The sequence below is a fragment of the Mobula hypostoma genome, chromosome 2 (assembly GCF_963921235.1).
Source record: "Mobula hypostoma chromosome 2, sMobHyp1.1, whole genome shotgun sequence".
Taxonomy (NCBI): Eukaryota; Metazoa; Chordata; class Chondrichthyes; order Myliobatiformes; family Myliobatidae; genus Mobula; species Mobula hypostoma.
The window spans coordinates 213,045,705-213,058,889 of record NC_086098.1 but is presented as its reverse complement, the minus strand read 5'-3'; the positions used below and the strand labels follow the sequence as shown (position 1 = coordinate 213,058,889).

Genomic DNA, 13,185 nt, shown 5'->3' with positions numbered 1-13,185 from the left:
AGTAGACCTATCAGTTTTCTGTGGGCGGGCTTTACAGTCAACCTCAAAAATAATGACAGTACTGCTCGCTGCACTGTTTGCAACAGTGACTTTTCTGTTGTCCATGGTGGGTTAATATGTAAAAGACATGTTGAGGTGAGTTTAACAGGTGTCATTTGTTCATTAGCATAGCTAACATTTAAACTAGCTGGCTAGCTGCTAAGGAGCTATTGATGTCCTACGTGATGAGGCCAAACTCCCTGTAGACTTGCTTAAAGTTATAATAGAATAAACATGATAATATAAGTACATATTTTAATGTCACATTTTCTGCATATACCCAAATTTTGGTTTACAGATTAGACAAAATCACTAAACAAAGTATTACATACACCCTTGGAGGTCGTCGGGGGGTGGGGGGGAGGGATATGGGGTTGCGGGGGGCGGGGGTGCTACCTCCCTGAAATGGTGGTGATATCTCCCTGAAATGAGTTTTTGCAGGATGGGATGTCTGGATTTGGATGATGGTATTAATGGCTTTGTGACCAAGTTTGCAGACAATATGAAAATAGCTGGAAGTGTTAAGGAAGCAGAGAGGTTGCAGACAGATTAGGAGAATAGGCAAAGAAGTGACAGATGGAATACAGTGTTGGGAAGTGTTTGGTCATGAATTTTTGGTAGAAGAAATAAAAGTGTAGACTTTTCTAAATGGCTAGAAAATTCAAAAAGCTGAGGTGCAAAGGGAATTGGGACTCCTCATGCAGGGTTCCCTGAAAGTTGATTTGCAGCTTGAGTTATTGGTGAGGAGGACAAGTGCAATGATGCATTTATTTCGAGAGGACTAGGGTACAAAAGCAAGTACGTAATGTTAGCGGCTTAATAGAGCACTGGTGAGGCAGAGGTTGATAGATTCTTGGGTAGTCAGGGCATAAAGGGTTTCTGGAAGAAGGGCAGGAGATTGAGACTGAGAGGGAAATAGATCAGCCATGATAAAATGGTAGAGTAGACTTGATGGGCCAAATGGCCTAATTCTGCTCCTACATCATGGTATTACAGTTATTCATTCATGGCGAATAACAGCAAATTGAAAAGCAGTAACTTTTGACACTACTTTATGCAGGCAGGCAATAAAGGCAGTCCATTATCTACACTAGGTGTCTGCACTGATTTTGTTCATTAACAGTCAATCAAAAGACAGAGCAGCATACACTGTATAACTATTAGGAACTCATGCAGTTTTATAGTACTGTGCTAATACTGTATTGGCAGTGTTCTAGTTTGTTCTATATTTCACTTAAATACTGTACGTAATTTGTTACTCAGTTAAACAGTAATTTGCCGTTTTAAACTATTTCCATGAATCTTTGGCTAATTGGGGCAACCAATTTATTGGGTTAGGTAGATTTTTGCATTTAAGTGTTCTGGAGGAAAGGAAGGTAGGTGGAGTTGAGTCCATAGTCAGATCAGTATGAGCAACTCATCAGGCTAGTTGCCTTATTCCTGGTCCTATTATGTAATAAGCATTCCCTTAATATTACTGGGAAATGTCAGTTTTTCTGTGCTTGAACTTATTACTTTCTTTTCTAAGATGAGATCATTGCCAATTGATGTTTACCATTGATATCTGACTTTTTTTATTCTTGATCTGTTTTTACTTAGATACGTAAAGACATTCACATAAATTATTTATCTTTTATGTCTTTTTTACCAGTTCACGGCTGAGTATAAGAGTGCTTGAGTTGCATTGGCAGTTGTCGAGTTTACCTTGAAGCATTAGCTCCACACCTGTGTACTTTCTCTTGCTTCAACAATATTTTTCTAGTTTATTGAGTGGGATAACTAATTTCATATCAGTCTGGTGTACAGTTATGGAGCTTGTTCAATCACTGGTAGCTAGATTGAGAGTGCTTTGCCCCAATTTACTTTGGAATCCTGAGATATGATGAAGAGAGGAGTATTTCATTGTACGAGACTGATTACATTCCAATATACTGGACTGCCTTCAAATCCAAGTCCTGATTGAGAGTGTTCAAATCCATTGTACTATCCGTCTCAATTTAGTGATGTTTTAAATGTGGCACAGTAAGATATTGGACATATTTCACTTATGAGCATAAAGAGCCTCATGGAATATGTCCGCTAGCCACTGTCAGAATACTCCAGTCTATATTTTCCAATTGAGAGCTTCATTTTGCTCACTTTAAACCAATTCTATGCAACTTTGTTGTATTACCAAAGAACCAATGGAAAGATGTGGTGGGACAAGTTTAAAATTAAAAAGACTGACTTCGGCTAGAATGTGCACAAAATAAATTTAAAGGAATCAATAGCAGCTATTGAGTGTGCTAGCTGAGAAATTGTATGCCTGACATTAACAAATCACATCTGCTGAATGAAATATTGTCAGCCAGTGTTTTAGAGAGAAGCCAGTAAAACCAATTATTATGTTAAATAAATTTAATGGAGTACTCATTTACTTCCTTTATTCTCCTTACTGTGGTAATTATTTCATAATAAAGATGCTCAAAAATCCTCTGGTAGCTGAAAGTGAAAGGAGATCTATCCAAAGGCCTGGAATTACATTATGTACATAACATCCTTCAGTCAGATGATTGGTCCAGATATTTGCAGGTCTCTGGTATCAAGTCACAGCGGGGACAATGGAGAAACACAGAAGAGATCATGGATGGGTGGGACATTGATTTGGCTGGCTACCTGGAAAGACCGAAAAACACTGAGAAGGGTCTGTGGAGATCTGGGACTCATCAAACAAATGCTCAAAAAGATTAGCTTTTAAGAATTGTATTGGTACAGAGCTCCCAGAGGCATCTGAAAAGAAGGGAGGAAATTAGAAGCTTTGAAGAAGGAGATAATAGAGGTGTGAACTGTGATTGTAGATCATCATGGTGGGAGTGGCAACAAAGTAGTGGGATTACAAATTGTAGAGCTCCCTGAACATCAAGGAGGCACAGGTCTGCTATTGGGAGAATTAATACAGTAATTTAGTGAATAACCTTTGGTACTTCTGCCCCATTAAAAGTGCTGGAAAAGTATTCAAACTGGTCCATCCAGCAGATGTTGTCTTGGAAAATGAGTAAACCAGTTTAAAAGCCAGCGAGATGGAAAGCAATGAGAAGCCTGTATGTTTTCAGTGGGTGTAGTCCACCACTCTATACTTTAAACAGCCACAGCTTTCAGATGGGTTGGACTGGAATTTGGAATAATCTTTCCTCCAGAGTGAAACTCTCCCATTTATGGAGGTTAAAATTACACCCCCACTTAATCTAGTTTAAACCTGCTCTGATAATTTTGATGATTCAGATGCATGTCTAATGTGCATGACACCTTTTGAAGAATGATATAATTTCCTTGCACCCTGGTCAGCGTTTTCCCTCTGGCCATCATCTCCAAAAGATTGATTAACTAGATGCTCATTTAATTACTTTATCATCGCACATACCAACAGTCACTGTGTTAGAGTAATTCATTGTGTACATATCATTTTGAAAAGAAAGAGAAGGCAGTAGATGGATGACTGTTCTATTTTTCCACACTCGTTTAAATAATAATGCAGATTTCACAAAATAACTTAAATGTTTGGCCTGACGATTATGTTTTCAAAATCTTTTTAATTTTACTTTTATTTTAAGTGATGTTTCCAATGCAACACCTATGAGAAAGTATGTAGTTCCTGCCAGTATGAATCACCATTGTTCTCCTGCTCTTCACAGGCGTTATCAGTAGTTGCCAAACTGAAAGAGATAAATTGTGATGCTCACCTTCCTGGTCAAGCTGATTTGTGCCAACTCCCAAGACTGAAGGCACGATCAATTGTAAAGCTTGGCTCGAATCATACATCAGCTTGCAACTGTCTAAGACCATGACGTGATGACAGACTAGTTCTTCCCAGAATCCAGTACAGATAATATAGGCTTTGAGATAACTGAATCAAATAGATTGGTAGTTTCAAACACTTGCCATGAGGTATCTGGGTTTCCACTGTGGATTTACAGGATTTTTGAAGCTAGTTTTTGAAACATGACCTTTTTTTTTCCACCTAACCTCACTTCTCATCATCCACTGCTGTGCCACTGCATTGAACAATAGACATGCTTGAACAGAGAGCTTTTGAAAATAATGTTGTGGTTTACTGGCATTCAAACTGTGCACACATTCATCTGAAATCCTCCTCCATCACTTCAGTGGGATGCCAACGACATGATATTAAAATAAAATCAGAGGAATTTCTGTCAAGTGTAAAAGGTATTTGCTCACTAACATCCCATGGATAGTATTAATCCTTACACCTTTCTTCACCACAGATTAAAAATGCACAGAACTTGGCATATCTTTATATTCTGTAGCTACAATGACTTTGAGAATGCTTTTTAAGCCAACCTTTTTTTTGAAAGAAACTGCATAGTGTGTTGCGAGATCAAAGACACTTTGATTCTAATGCCATTTATCCACTCCAATACATTATTTCTAATGGGCATTTCTGAGGATTAAGGGCTGCAATGTTTCTATTTTGCTGGCACTAAGACAGGGTTGTGCACAGGATTTCCTGTAAATTATTAGCACAATGTCTGCATTTGTTGAACATTTTGAATTCTTTTACTGTGTCTCAAAATCTGTTATAAATATTTTTCACAGAAATGGGCATTTATTTTGTTACCTTGCATGTATAATGTTAGTGCCTCTGTCAGCTTATTTGATAAACCTAAAGTATGAATTTTCCAATCCATTTTACACTCAATATTTCTGTTTGCCTATTACTCATTTTCCTCAATGTCTGATGCCCATCCTCTTACTGGAAGTTTCTATTTCTTTTCATTTAGAGGTTGTATTTCAGAAGTTGTTTATCTTCGCTGTTTTGCTTTTGTATATTTTTACTGTTTCATAATTTATCTTGTTAAACCTCCCACTGTAAAGTCTTGTAATAGTATTAACACAATTGCATGAATAACATACTCATCAGAGTATAAATAGTTTCACTCCTTCCACTGCGCGGAGTGGAGCCGTGTCCACTGTACTTGATTGCATCTTATATCAAATGACAAAACATAACCTCTGAATGAAAAACTAATGCAACTCACTAATTGGCTAAACATGGTTTAATAGAAAGACACAAACAAGCTGTGGAATAGAAAGACATAGAGTGGCAGTGTACCCTTAGCACTTCAAGAGTTAATTAATCACAGCCATTCTGGAGAGGCTAACGTGTCAGTTTAACCTTCTGCCTGATACAGTGAATGCTTTTTAAGTGGTGGGAACAGCAGCTTTTCGTACAGAACATGAAGTGCTGAGAAATGTTTCTTGTAATGCATTATTAAGGATGTGTTAAGGTTGTTTGAGCAGGGACACTATGGAACAAAGTAATGTGGTTGTAAAAATGATAAACAAGAAATCAGGCTGTTTTGCCCAAAGCAAACTGAATGCAGCTCAGGGCAGTGTGGTAATTGGATAAAATGCTTCAGCTAAAATCTGCCAAGTTCACTTTTTTTCCAGTGCGTTTGAGACAGGCATATCTCAATATTTTGTTAGCTCAATATCGAAAATGGTTTGTCAAAAATATTCATTGAGTATCTGGACTGCTTAGCTCGAATACTGGTAAGTAGAGGAGGGCCTTCTGATATTTGGTATCAAAAGGATTTCAGACAGTAAGCTGGCACAAGATATGCTCAATTTAATAGGGAAAAAGTATTCATCTGTTTAGCTGCTTTCTCTAAGGAAGCATTTTTTTCAAGCACCAATGCATTCACCATGTAGTGTGTAATAATTACATAGATGGAATATTTCATGCAGCAGAAGCGTGTTCCCTTTGGATGGCCATTGAGAACAGATTCTTACTGATAAGTGAAATCTAACATAACACCCTTTAAACTTGGATAGAGCAAACTTATGATAGTTGAAAAGAAAATGGTGATTTTTTTCAAAAGTGAACCTGAAGAGCAATTATGACCAATGAGAGTCATGAGGATCTATATTGCTTTGTTCCATTTCTTTAACAACAACATGCTTACATAAGTTAAAAGTATCATGAAGCAAACTGTTGACAGTGAAATTCATTTGATGCTGGTTTAGCTTCATAAATTGTAGCTTTAACAATGACGTTGTTTTGACCGTGAGACAGCCAGTTAAGCTCTCTCATAATTTGAGTCTCTGTATTTGCTCCAAAGCAGTCTTCCCTGATTGCTATCATCACTGTTATTAAACAAATAAAATACAAAATTATGTCAATAGGAAAATCAAATAAATCAAGTAGTAAAATTCATTGTCTTCTTTACAAGTAGTTTCAAATGTAGTTGTGAGGCAATCCTTAGAACAAATACATGCTGTAATGAATGGATTCTGTCTTTGACAGACACCCAGAAGTAAAAAAGAAACATTAAAACACGGGATTGTAATGAATGGCATAAAAACACAAAAGGCTAGTAATAATGAGTAATTAGAGAGACAGAGGAAATCAATTCTGCCAATCACAGAAAAGAACATATGTACCTATGTCATTTTTGAATTAAATAGTATTATGGGAGCTTGGGTTATGCATGGGATAACTCAGGAGTGGCCTGTAAGTTCAACTGAGTGCAATTATGGAGTAACTGACATTTCTCATTAATACCATCTGGTAACAGTTGCCTAATATCAGTAATTCTTGGTGGTTTCTCTCACATTTTTCGTGAAATTTGTAAAATATTTTTAGATATTCAAAGCATAATTAAAATGCTTATGTAGAGTTGGGATGTTTGCTAAATATTACATTTCCCCTACTTATTAAATTTTGTGTTTGTACAGTATTGAAATTTGCAAAAGGTGCACTGAAATTTAACAATTCACATCAATTTAATCATTAAAAATATATTTCAAATCATTACCAGTTCACGCTCTGTGGCCACATTATTAGCTATACCTGTACACCTCCGGTTAATACAATCATGTGGCAGCAACTCAATACATAAAAGCATGCAGACATGATCAAGAGGTTCAGTTGTTGTTCAGACAAACATCGGAATAGGATTTAAATGACTTTGACAGTAGAATGATTGTTATGCCAGGCAGGGTGGTTTGCATATCTCAGAAATTGCTGATCTCCTGAGATTTCCATGCACAGTATGTGGCAGTTCTGTGGGCAAAAATACCTTGTTAATGAGAGAGGTCAGAGGAGAATGACCAGACTGGTTCAAGCTGACAGGAAGGTGAAAGTATCTCAGGTAACCACACATTACAACGGAAGAGCACCTCTGTACTCACAACGCATCAAACCTTGAAGTGAATGGGCTATAGAGGCAGAAGATATGAACCTTCAGAAATACATTCAGTGGCCACTTTATTAGGTACATCCAGATAAAGAGACCAGAACGTATTTTCAAATAATCCTTAAAAATCTCTAAACATAAAATAATGCAGACATCCCACCTCTCCCGGAAGTTCCGGAAGCATCCCACATATTAATAGTGGCTCCCTGATGCCCGCAAATTATATACAATGTCCCGGAAATTGATTTTTTTGAGAGCGAGCGTGAGAGAACTCACAAGAAAGAGTGAGAGAGCGAGTGCAAGAGCAAGAAAGCAAGCGCAAGTAAGAGCGACCATGAGAGAGACGGAGAGCGAGAAAGCAAGCGCGAGTGAGAGCGACCACAAGCGAGAGAGAGAGCAAGGGCAAGAGTGAAAGAGTTCCAATATAAGTCAGAGTGGCAGAGTGTTCCAAAAAAAGAAAACATAAAATGGACGTCACCCCAAACTACACTAAAGTGTATCCCTGCCTAATAGGGGTCAAAATAATGACAGAGTTGCTCGCTGCGCGTTTGCAACAGTGACTTTTCTATTGCCCATGGTGGGTTAAGACTGTAAAAGAAATGTTGAGGTGAGTTTAACAGGTGTCATTTGTTCATTAGCATAGCTAACGTTATTTAAACTAGCTGGCTAGCTGCTAAGGAGCTACTCTATCGCAGGCATCCCACCTCTGCCAGGAGTCCCCCTCAAATTGATGGTGCTACCTCCCTGAAATGAGTTTTTGCAGGGTGGGATGTCTGAATAATGTAAAATTTTAAAGAAATAAAATGATAGATATTTGGGCTCCAATGTTTAAATTTGATGGTGAATGTGTGGGAAGCTCATCAGTTTGGAAAGAACAAGCCAAGGGGCCTGTTTAAACAGATTTCTGCTGACTCCCACTTGATGCAGAACCAAGCTAACGCTATAGCTCAGCCAGTAGGCAATTGCTAAAGCTAGCAACGTTCACATTGCAAACTCTGAGTCACATTCTGGGTTGGGTGGCAAATCTGGAGAACTAGGACATTTGATATTGAAGCTTTGCTGTTGGACCACAGATAGAACATGGTGGCTAAAGAAAGGAGAGCAAGGATTATGGTAGTTATGGATATGAGAACAAGGGTGTCTGAAGATCACAATACATGTTACAAAGAGTTAGTCTTTGGATCTTAGCCTTTTTCTTTGGTCCTGCTTGCAGGCCGTCAATACCATGGATGTCAAACAACTTAATGTTCGTTTTTAATCACTGACAGAATAATATGATCAAGCCAAAAATTTTGAACTTTGATTAGATCCATGCCATTTATTTGAAAGTTTTGTCAATAATTTGATATGTCTTTGTAGAGGTCTGCTGAGGGATAAAAGCAGTGTTCGTTCTGTAATTTCCAAAAATATTTCACCACCACCTGAAAAGGCATCAAAGTGTGAAAGACATCGAGGTTGTATTTTTTTCTGATACTTTTAACTCGCCTGTAGACATAAGCAAATAAGCATCTTTTTGGATTTGGGCATCAGGCAAAGCTGGGAAGCAAGCTTGTTTAAATATATCTGATAATTTACAAATCTGTGTGTTTTGTGGGTTGCACTTATCTATTTGTTTGGTGCATGACTTTTGCCATAATTTATTTTAAGGTCATTTGGAGTATGTTGCAGGAATACAGTACTGGAACAAACATTTCTGGGTAGGGGAATTGATACTCCAGGGAGATCCAGTGATGCTGTCTGACATTGAACCTTCCTGCTGCACACATCTGGCCAAATACTCAGGGGGACAAAAAAAAAATTGCCTGCAACACCACCACTGGGGAAATCCCTGTCTTGGCTTTTGAGGCTTTAATAAGTAGAATGATTTGGAGCAAAAATGAAGAGTATGAGTACAGAGGCTCACATACTTATGTTATACCTATAAAGTATCTCTGTCTCCTGGGAGACTTCCAGGAGATCAACCATTAATTGTAAGAAGCTCCTGAACAACCTAACCACGACTGATTTGGAGTTAATAATTACTTTACTATGTGAAAAATAATCACTTTGCTCACTGTATTGTGATTCTCTGTAGTTTTGTGTTTTAGGATTGCTACATCTGTTGTATTGGAAGGTGGAGACAGGTGTAAATGGTGACCTATGATCAGGAGGTTAAATTCCAGAAGATATTTCATCTCATATTCATTGTATTGCAACAGTCCGGGTAAAACTTTCCATGTACCATTGATTAACTATACTCAGGAAATCTCCTACTAATATTGATAAATGTGAGAAGGAAAACCATTCCATCAAGATTGCACTTGGTTCTAATTGGGATGACCTAAAGTGAACATGATTCTTCACACTTTTTCATTCTCATTGTCCTCTTTCAGTCTTTACACCACATGTCAGCAATGGCATTGTTTCAGTGTGTCTCCACAGTGACAACAGTGACTTTGTATTATCAAGCTACATCAAATCTCTTGGGTTTGCTTCCAAATTTATATTCTTTTAAAAAAAAAGCTGAACATGTTAATCCTGTTTGTCCAAAGATGTCAGTTTATGTCAGATCTATTTTTAGTATCTTAAGTTCAGCATTTCCACATCTGAGTGCCCAAATTTTAGATGTATAAGCATGCAAGAATGATAACTAGCTGCTGGAACAAGTGACTAGGGGGGCTGTATGAACTGTATTGCATTCAATTCTGAATCTAGTAGAAAGAACTGCATTAATAACACCTGAATGCTACATACAGAGATGCATTGTAAAGTGATTATGTGAAAGTTTCATCTTTATGCCAGCTGCAATGTTCTAGATATATTGTTCAAAAGAAAAGACATTAACTCAGATTCAAGTGGTTAAAATTTGCAACACATCTGGATTGAATCAGCATTGCCCTTCCAGGAAGGATAGAGAATTGTCACCATATTGAAGGGGTCTGCTGAAGTAGAGTTGAAGGTATGTACTTGGAGAAAATATAGAAAATGCTGCATTTGATCTCTGAATTCTTGATGCTGATGCATTTGGAAAAATTTCAACAAAGAATGTCATTCCCCAGCATTGTCATGTCTCGGTGAGCACAGATTACATCCACAAATTAAATTTTAAACAAGATGCAGGAATTTAGCAGTTGCATATTAACTAATAAACATTGAAAAGCATTTTGCATTAAAAATTTAATCATAAAACAGGTTGATTTTGAAAGGGGCTGGGTATGCTCAGTAGTTACATTCAGAAAATATCAGTATAAAATGCTTCCTTGAGAAGGTTAATGTGACTTCTGAAATGGTAAGATGATTTTTGCTTCCAATACCATTACGGAGTGTAATTTTAAAGGCCACATTTTATTTCTTATACTACTTCTCTATTGTTCAGAAGCTCATTGTGAAAAACAAGTTGCAGGACCCACTTTCAGAGCTGTAAAGGTAAATAGCTGGAAGTCATTAACCTAATGCAACTGCGTCACTCAAAATACCTTTGGATCTTTTATTCCTTTTACAATTTACAGGCATTGAAAACCTGCTGAGAAGGAATTTTAACAGGGTGAGATTCAGTGGTGTGAGCTGTTAATATGGTGTACCGAATCCTAAATCACCAGCCGGTGGTGTAGTGGCATCCGCACCAGACTTTGAGGCAAGTGGTCCTAGGTTCGAATCCAGCCAGCTCCTTACATGTCTTACATCTGTGCTGAGTTGTGATCTAGCAACTCAGCTTTGCAAAAATGCTAAAGAAATGGCAAAGTTTCCACCCCCCATGTGCCGGAAGGTGCAGAAATGACCAACAAACAATCCTAAACACCTCATTTATTACTAATTGTAAATACTCATTCCCCACCCAATAGACCCTTTACAAACAGAAGGTAAGACCAATGATATTGATGGCCTCTTAGTTTTTCCCTTAATATAACTAGCTTCTGAGGTATAGTGCCCTAATTTCCTGAAAGTCTTGGCAAAGAAAGTTTACAAGTGTATCTATTTCATCAGGAGACCAAAGAAATTTGACATGCCCACTTTGGCACTCATTGGTTTTTATCAATGTGCCCCAAAAACCTTGCTATCCAGATGCATCATGGCTTGGTGTGGCAACAAGTGTGCCTGCAAGAAATTGCTGAGAATTGTGAGCACTCCTCAGCTTATCAAAGAAACCTGTCTCCTCTCCATGGACTTTGTCTATGCTACTCACTGTCTGTGTTAAGCTACCAGCATAATTAAAGATCTAACCCATCCCTCTCCTCCCTCATTGGGCGAAAGACGCAAAAACATGAAAGCTGTACCGCCACGCTTAAGGACAGCTTCTATCCATCTGTTATAAGACTATTGAAAGGTTGTCTCATATGATAAGATGGACTCATGACCTCACAGTCTATTTCATTTTGACCTTACACCTTACCATTTATTTGCACTGCACTTCCTCTGTAACTGTTGCACTTTATTCTGCACTGTTATTGTTTTCCCTTGGCACCGCTGTAATGAATTGGTCTGTATGGACAATGTGTAAGACAAGTTTTTCACTGTACCTTAGCTGATGTAACAATAAACCAATTTACCAATTAAATCAACAATGTAGTGTTATTAGGGTGCTAGTCAAACCTGGCTGATTTAAGTTTTTGTCTTGACGTGCATGGGTCCCTTGAGTTCCGCCACTCAGGACTTCACTCACTTGTGCTTCTGTCTCTTGATCCAATGATTTAAATGCACCTCACCTCTTCTAATCTCTTCCCTGCAAATCATACTTATCTTCTTGAGTATGGTTTGATTAGCATCTGACAGTTTTTGATTCGCCACTAATAGTTACATCTGGCCACCAGTGTTAAACACTTCTTTTGACTTTGAGTTGGACTCAGAACCAGGCTACATTTAACTCTAGGGACCTAAACTATGGGTACATCATATTAACAGATCACACCACTGAATCCCACCCTGTTAAAATTGCACATTTTAAATAGCTGTAAATTGTGCAAGGAATAAAAGAACCAAGGGAATTGTGACTTATGCAGTTACATTAAGGTGAATAAAACACATTTGTTTAACAACATACATTTATACATATTTTAAATATTTTTTCTGACAAACAGACTACACAGGAGTCCTAAGTGTAAGTCTTATAATCAGGAATCCTTGAGGGATAATTTTATATAAAAGATATACACCTACTGTGTTCTTCAATTATTGTGTCACTAAGACAACCAATACAATTATATCCTCACTAATATAATACAGGCTGCTTGAACATAATACCCTTTCCTAGTTTCAGAAGAGAGAGAATATTCTGATTCAGAATATTAGGGGAAAAAAGGTTACAGTTATTCTTTCTTGAGTCCTTTAGCAGTGCAAATGTGCAAGCATTGTTGTATTTCACTATCAATTCCTTGTTCCTTTTTTGTACTTTAAAATCAGATTGTTTGTCATAAATTTGTTTATGGGTGGAGATATCATATCATGTCATGCGTTGTGAGTTTAATCTGCCAGAGGTGTGAAACCAGTGGGTTGCATTTTTTCTGTTATGTTTAAAACAGATGTATTTTTATACAACCAGTTAAATGGCCACAAATTTTCTGCTTTGTATAGTGTTAAGATTCTCTGGAATTTTCAGCAGTGCTTTTGGCCTTGCATGATTGATAATGCAGGTACTCCCTTTTGCTGACCCAGTGCAGAGAGGGTGAGGTATCAGGATATAGTAACACTGGGGGAGCCACTTCCAGCTGCGGAGGAAGAAAGCCCATATATGTATTAAAAGAAAACCTATTACTCTGCTCTGAATATTTCTTATCAGGTAGTGTGACCCATGAACGTAAACATCTAAACTCGTTACTAGTGGGAATTGCACACTTTGACTTATCCCTTGTCTCCTAAGTGAAATAAACATGAATGTTAGTACTTGAGTAGAAAATGTAAATTTGTTTATATATCTGAATAAATAAACTCATTGGCTCTCTTACAAAGTTGCCAGTCAACCACTATCTTTATAATT

The 13,185-nt window shown here is 37.6% G+C and overlaps 1 protein-coding gene across 1 annotated transcript in view; it reads left to right on the top strand.

The window, feature by feature from the left end:
• LOC134342854 (teashirt homolog 2) overlaps window positions 1-13,185 on the top strand; it is a 554,080-nt gene that overhangs the window by 237,204 nt on the left and 303,691 nt on the right. The window lies entirely within an intron of this gene.